Source organism: Pristiophorus japonicus, chromosome 3, assembly GCF_044704955.1.
Source record: "Pristiophorus japonicus isolate sPriJap1 chromosome 3, sPriJap1.hap1, whole genome shotgun sequence".
NCBI lineage: Eukaryota > Metazoa > Chordata > Chondrichthyes > Pristiophoridae > Pristiophorus > Pristiophorus japonicus.
Genome location: NC_091979.1, coordinates 275,312,038 through 275,319,086, shown reverse-complemented (window position 1 = coordinate 275,319,086; position 7,049 = coordinate 275,312,038).

Sequence of the window (7,049 nt, the reverse complement as noted above, 5' to 3'; positions counted from 1 at the left end):
GGGGTGGGGCCTTGAGTGCTTGGGCTGTAGGCGGACTTAACTGCGATAAAGAATCTTCGCATGCCATGGCTGTCGGCCAGCTGCTGGAACACCTGTGCTTTCTCCACCCACCATCTATTCTTTAGGTTGTGGGTTTTTTGTTCGACCTCAGCCTTCAGCCGTCTGTAGAGCTGCTTTGCTGCACCCAAATTGGGTTGCTGCTTTAAGTTCAGAAATGCCCTGCGCTTGTGATTTATTAGCTCCTGGATCTCCTGATCATTCTTGTCAAACCAGTCTTGGTGTTTGCTGGTTGAGTGACCGAGCATCTCTTTGCAGGCGCTGGTTATATTGGCCTGGAAGGCAGGCCAGGCGCTGTGGGCACTCTGCGTCTCGGGGTCATCGAGGGTCATCGAACATTCCTACTTTACAACAGTGTCTACACTTCACAAAGTACTTCATTGTCTGTAAAGTGTTTTGGGATGTCCTGAGGCCGTGAAAGATGCTTTATAAATGCAAGTCTTTCTTTTCATCTGATTTCTGAAAAGGGTGAATTGAGAACAAGTTATATCTTAATCCCAGAAACAATTTTAATTTTAAGATCTTACATTTTAGTCTTATTTTGTTTATAGTTTTGGGAAGAAATGTAGTCCAGATTTTAGTTCAGTCTTTGGTCCATAAATTCTAATGGTATATTACTTTCAGTTTTGGAAAATTAAGCATTATTCAAAAATATTTCTGTTTTTCATATTTTCATTGTAGTTTACTCAGGATTTTTTTTTTCAAAATTCTGGGTTTTTTGAAGTACAGCATTGTTGTTTCCCTTCTTATGAGCAAAACAAATGTTCAGAAATAATTAGCTGGTACTGGAATGACAATTATGATTTAACTCATCTGTTTCAATTTCCAACATCTGTTCCATAAGGTGTGGACTCCTAATCAGTGTATTTTAGTCCTATAAATAACTTTCATTTTAGCCTAGTCTCTTTATCTGAAAATATATTTTTGTTTTTGTTTCAGTTTCAGTTTGGCCGGAACCCCACAGCTGAGCTCACGTGCAGTCTTGTGCAAGTCAATGCGCCTCATCTGACTGGGCATACTGACTGGGAACTCCCCGCTCAAATCAGTCTCCACCTCCTGCCATTTGCTTTTGTAAGGGATTGGTTGGAAGTTCCATCCCTTACACACTATGGAAACTCCTGAAAATGGTGGTTACACGCTGTTTCCTATGGGGTTTCTGCCGATCTCCTGCCGGAATTACAATGGGAGATCTGTGGAACCCCTGAACAATTTCAGGGCCAGTGTTTTTCTCAGCTGAGTTATCGGGAGAATGTCCTTTTGATACTTAAAAACACTGTGAAACTGTTTCAAAGAACAACTGCAGTCTACGTTGGCAAATGGTTTAAAAGGCTTTGGCATAATCTAGAATCAGCTCTGATTCCATAAAAGCAGTTTCTATTCATTTGTAAAAATGTGTATTTGTTTGAGTGATTATTTGTCAACTGATTAATGAAGGACTGATTGCTAATCACGGATTGATCCAAATATAAAATGTTTTCTTAGACTAGTTAAAGGACTTATATTTTCATATATGTTGTTTGTTCAGCGGTGTTGGGAAGGAAAGTCTGAGCCATTGTCTTCCCGGGGATTGTTGATGGTGATACAGCTCAGATTGCAGATGATGGATTTTTTTGACCTGACCTGAAATGCAAGACATTTCTGTCAGAGTTCTCTGTGCACAGGATGGTCTAGATTACCACCAGACCTGGTCCAATAGGTCGGACAGTTCAAATGTCCATTGAGGCTTGGATGCAAACTTGCTATCTTCAACTGTGGAGTTCAGTGCTCTTCTGCTAAAGTCTGTCCAATGAATTCACTTTGAAGAGGTGAGGTTGCAATTATTAATCATCACAGTAAACAAATTAAATTGTATCTGCCATTTTCACTACTAAATATGCATGGTGACCTCCTATTGATAATCTTTTAAAAGGAGCAGGTAATGCTTACAGCTAAGCAGCATTATAGGTAGGTACTTACTCAGGGCTATATTTTCCTCTTTTTAAAAATGGGAGAAATGCTCATTTTTCATCCTAATTTATAGCTCCCTAACACAATTGTGGGACTGGATAATTCTTCAGACAAATTTGTTAGTGGCACAACAATATGGTGCATTTAAAAGAACAAGGGTAAGAGGAGGAACTCCAAGCAAGAGGTGGGAAAGATTAAAAGATGGAAGCAAAATCCAGGTGGATTGGTTTCTCAGAGGCTTTTGAAGGAAAGGTGAGAGCTAGCGATACCAAATGGTTTTGGGGCGTAGTTGCAAAGAGTTTGAAGGTAATGACTGAAAGATTGGCCACTAATGGAGGAGCAGAAGGAGTGGAGGATAAGCAGTTATCCAGAATTGGAGGAGTGCTGGGTTCAGGCCTGCAATATACTGGGGATGATTGCTCAGAAATGGTAACAAGAAATACCTGTCATTCATAATGCACTACCAATAATGATTCTTTAATGCTTTTGAAAGAGTGAACAAGCCAGAATAAATCTACAAATGTTTATTTAAGCACCTGTGGAATGTGCAAAATTTGTAGATAATGGCTCAAAATTGTAAAACCCGATTCACTGACCAATATCCTCTGTGATGGAGCATCACAATCAGATTTGTGGTGGGAGATGACAGCCTCCAAGTACGCTGAGGATGCAACAGGCATGGCAATTTGTCAGTCAGAAAGTGAACTCTACTACTTGAGAATCTGGCAGGAAGGCCAGTATAAAAATTACATGTGTAAAAGAAGACCACAAAAGTATATAACTATAAAGTAAAAGTACTTGGCACATAAGGGCCAATTTTTCAAATGCATGCTCCTGCACAGAGTCTCACCCATCTAACGGAAGTACCAATCAGGAAATCATGGGCATGCTCCTCCTGATATTCCATCCTTTTAAATTTTAATGGATGGAAAATCATAGGCAGTACACCCACGATTTCCTGATGTGTGCTCCCAGTGGGTAAGGCTCTGTGCCAGGAGTTCACATTGAGAAATGTTCCTATATAGACATGAAGGAAAATAGTAGGTGTTAAAGGTATATGCACAAAATGCTGTACTGACTGCGAAATGTGAGCAATGATGTTGCAAGTAAGGTAGTAGAAGTTGGGCAAATGATCTTGTCTCAATTCTCAAAGATTCACAGTTAAAGATAAAACTACCACATAAAAGAGCACAGCAAGCAAGCAAATATTGAGTTATTTGAAAGGGATAGCCTGGAAGGCTTTGGAAATTAGACAGATGTGTAGATCACCTCATATGTATCAAGTTAATTATATGTTCTATGACTTACATATGATACATCAATGTGTTCATGCGCATTGTGTGAAAGCACGTGAGTGTGTGCAATGACAGTACAGTATCCAAGCAAGTAAATTATTTATTCACAGATCAAGGACAATACAGTGATTGACATGGGATAATGAAAAACATCACACATCTGAACATTAACCATCAACCCCCTACTTGGAGCAGGCATGAACATAGATATAAACACAATGGGAGAGATCATAGTACTGTTGAGGAGGTAGTATACTGGTGGTAAAATGATAGCAGTGAGAAGGACTGATGAGGGATCAGGTGAGATAGACTGGAGTTCTAGCACACTGAGCATCTCTCATAAGTTATACAGGATACACAAATTATTGGGCCTAATTTGCAATAGAGGCTATCAGAAAATGGGGCGGTATTGAACAGCCACCTCTCTCCATACATTGATTAGGTCTGTATTGAAGTCTATCATTGCACACATGGCAATACCAATAGCACCTGAAGTATAGGGCTCAGTTCGGTAGGTCATATGTACAATAGGAGCACCTCTCATGAGTGCTCCTATTGATGCTAAGGTGTCTTTGGGGGCCAAACTCCAATGTGCAGTCATGACTGGCTTCAACTCACTTTAAGAATGACTGCAGGCAACTGCAGGGAAGCATTCTGAGAGTTCACAAATGCCCATTGTTCCATGCTCAGATAGATCAATGGCCACTATGAGGACATGCTCTCCAGCAACGTGGAGTGGCATAGGAACAGCTAGTTGGCATTCATATTAGTGGCAGTTCAGTATCATTGTGTAGCCCTGTGGAAGTGATAGCAGCTTCTGAATGTGATATGCCCACTATAGCTCAAGTAAAGCACACTGCTGGCACTGATGCTGGCCCATCACAGCCACGGGTAACAGGCCCTTTTTAACTAGCAAACTGCTAGTTGGCTATGTACTTATACAATAAAGGAATTGAAAAATTGAATAAAATGAATTCACTTTTAATGCCACTTTTTTAAACATATAGAAAAAAAACTGCAAGGCCCCAAAAGTCCATGGGAGTTTTGCTGGTCTCCCACAGTAACTCCTGTAAAACCTACCGGAAATGGCAGGGACCTGATTGTGTCAGGTATCTGCCCTTTCTAGGATCTTCTGATGTGCCTTGCAAGGAATTGAATGTTGTTCTGCTCCTTACAAGACAAATATCGTCGTGGGCATGGAGCCAGAGATCGGGGGTCAGTCAGAACCCATAGAAACATAGAAACATAGAAATTAGGTGCAGGAGCAGGCCATTCGGCCCTTCGAGCCTGCACCGCCATTCAATAAGATCATGGCTGATCATTCAACCTCAGTACCCCTTTCCTATTTTCGCTCCATACCCCTTGATCCCTTTGGCCGTAAGGGCCATGTCTAACTCTTTTTGAATATATCTAACGAACTGGCCTCAACAACTTTCTGCGGTAGAGAATTCCACAGGTTAACCACTCGCTGAGAAGTTTCTCATCTCGGTCCTAAATGGCTTACCCCTTATTCTTAGACTGTGACCCCTGATTCTGGAACTCCCCAGCAATGGGAACATTCTTTCTGCCTCTAACCTGTCCAATCCCATCAGAATTTTATATGTTTCTATGAGATCCCCTCTCATTCTTCTAAACTCCAGTGGATACAAGCCCAGTTGATCCAGTCTCTCCTCATATGTCAGTCCTGCCATCCCGGGAATCAGTCTGGAGAACCTTCGCTGCACTCCCTCAATAGCAAAAACGTCCTTCCTCAAATTAGGAGACCAAAACTGAACACAATATTCTAGGTGTGGCCTCACCAAGGCTCTGTACAACTGCAGTAAGACCTCCCTGCTCCTATACTCAAATCCTCTAGCTATGAAGGCCAACATGCCATTTTCCTTCTTCACTGCTTGCTATACCTGTATGCCAACCTTCAATGACTGATGTATCATGATACCCAGGTCTCGTTGCACCTCCCCTTTTCCTAATCTGTCACCATTCAGATAATATTCTGTCTTCCTGTTTTTGCCACCAAAGTGGATAACCTCACATTTATCCTGCATCTGCCATGCATTTGCCCACTCACCTTACCTGTCCAAGTCACCCTGCAACCTCTTAGCATCCTCCTCACAGCTCACACCACCACCCAGCTTAATGTCATCTGCAAACCTAGTGTAATTCTGGAAGCCTGTGAGGCATACCAGCCCACGGAAGGTTAAAGTGGCGGCACCAAGTGGTAGGTGGGGGCAGGGTGGTGGGGGGCGGGGGGCGGGTGGGGAAGGTCCAGGCCAGGGAAGTAGTCTGGAGGCCAGTGCTACTAGTAGTAGTGAAGGCCAACACTACTCTTGAATTTAAAAAAAACTAGCCTCTTACAGAGGGAAGTGATGGGGACATGGTTGGGCATGGGCAACTTCCCCACCCCTCATGGCGTGCAGGAACCATATTTTCTGTTTGCATGGAGCAGGCAGGTGCCGGAGATGTACCCATAGTGAGAATTTCACCTGCCCATCCCATGGAAAATAAGGTGCCCTGTTGCAAACTATGGCAAGGTCAGTGCTAGAGGGCACCAGCAGGTATAATCCTGGTATAACTCCCAGGATCATATCCCAAGGATTTTCAGGGCCCAGATGCCCAGAAACCATTTAAACCAAGTCGCTGATTCTTTTGATGTTCCTGTGGGTGCCTGGAATGTAAATGTGGCCTAAAGGTTGAGAGCCGTGTTGACCTTCATTGCTACTGGTAGCATGTAGCAGATGGTTAACTGTCCCTGCAGGTTTTCATGGCCCAGATGTCATGTTGTAGTCACAGCCTTCTTCCTGAGCTTGAGGCTCTTTTGCCATGCAGGTAGCTGATAGTTGCAATAAACTCTCTACCTGAGTTGTGAGTTTTGCACATTATATACCTTCTCCACCCATGGACTGCCTTATCTTCAGCCTACTCTTTCTGCACTGTGATATATTTGACAATGACTACGTCTATGATCTTGGGCAGTAGATTAGTTGTACCATTCACTTCATGTCACTTTAAAATCATGTTTCTTGTTAAAGCTATCTGACATCAGGTCTGACCTGGATTAAAATACTTATTTGAGTTCACAGCTGTAAAATGTTACACGAGTCCATCAATAGTCTAAACAAAGTATATGGGCTAGAAATTCATTGACTTTGCGACCGGTTTTTGGCGATATTTCACCATATTTGGCAAAAAAACGGTCGGCAGGAATTTCGGTGATGTTTTGCGGCAGTGGTTTTCAAGTACCGTTGGGGAGAGGACACCGCCGTGCAAGACCCGAAATAGCGTCTTCGCCAAAAATTTTGCTCTCTCTGCACCTGTATTTTGCGCAAAAAATACAGACATGTAAAAAGTTGCAGCCCTTGGAGCAGCAGTAAGTATGAAGATCTGCAAAAAAGGTAAGTTAAAGTTTTTATTTTTTAATTCTTTTTCAGCGATTCGATAGATAAGTGTCTTGTGAATGTTTTATGAATTTTTTTTACCAATTTTTTTTGGGTGTTTATCCCCCCTATCAAGGCGCTATCGGTCTCGGACCAAAGTTGGCGAGGATCGAAGTTTGTACCGCAAATTCTCATACAACGCCGATTTTAACCGCTGCGCAAATTAAAGGTTGAATTTACGGCCTGATAGCGATAGCGAAGCGAATACAGTAATTTTGGGAAAAAAATACAGTTTTTGCTGAAAACTGAATTTCTAGCTCTTAGCAAGTAAAAATTGGCTTTCTTCTCACCTTTTATTAATTGTTAATCCATTTTT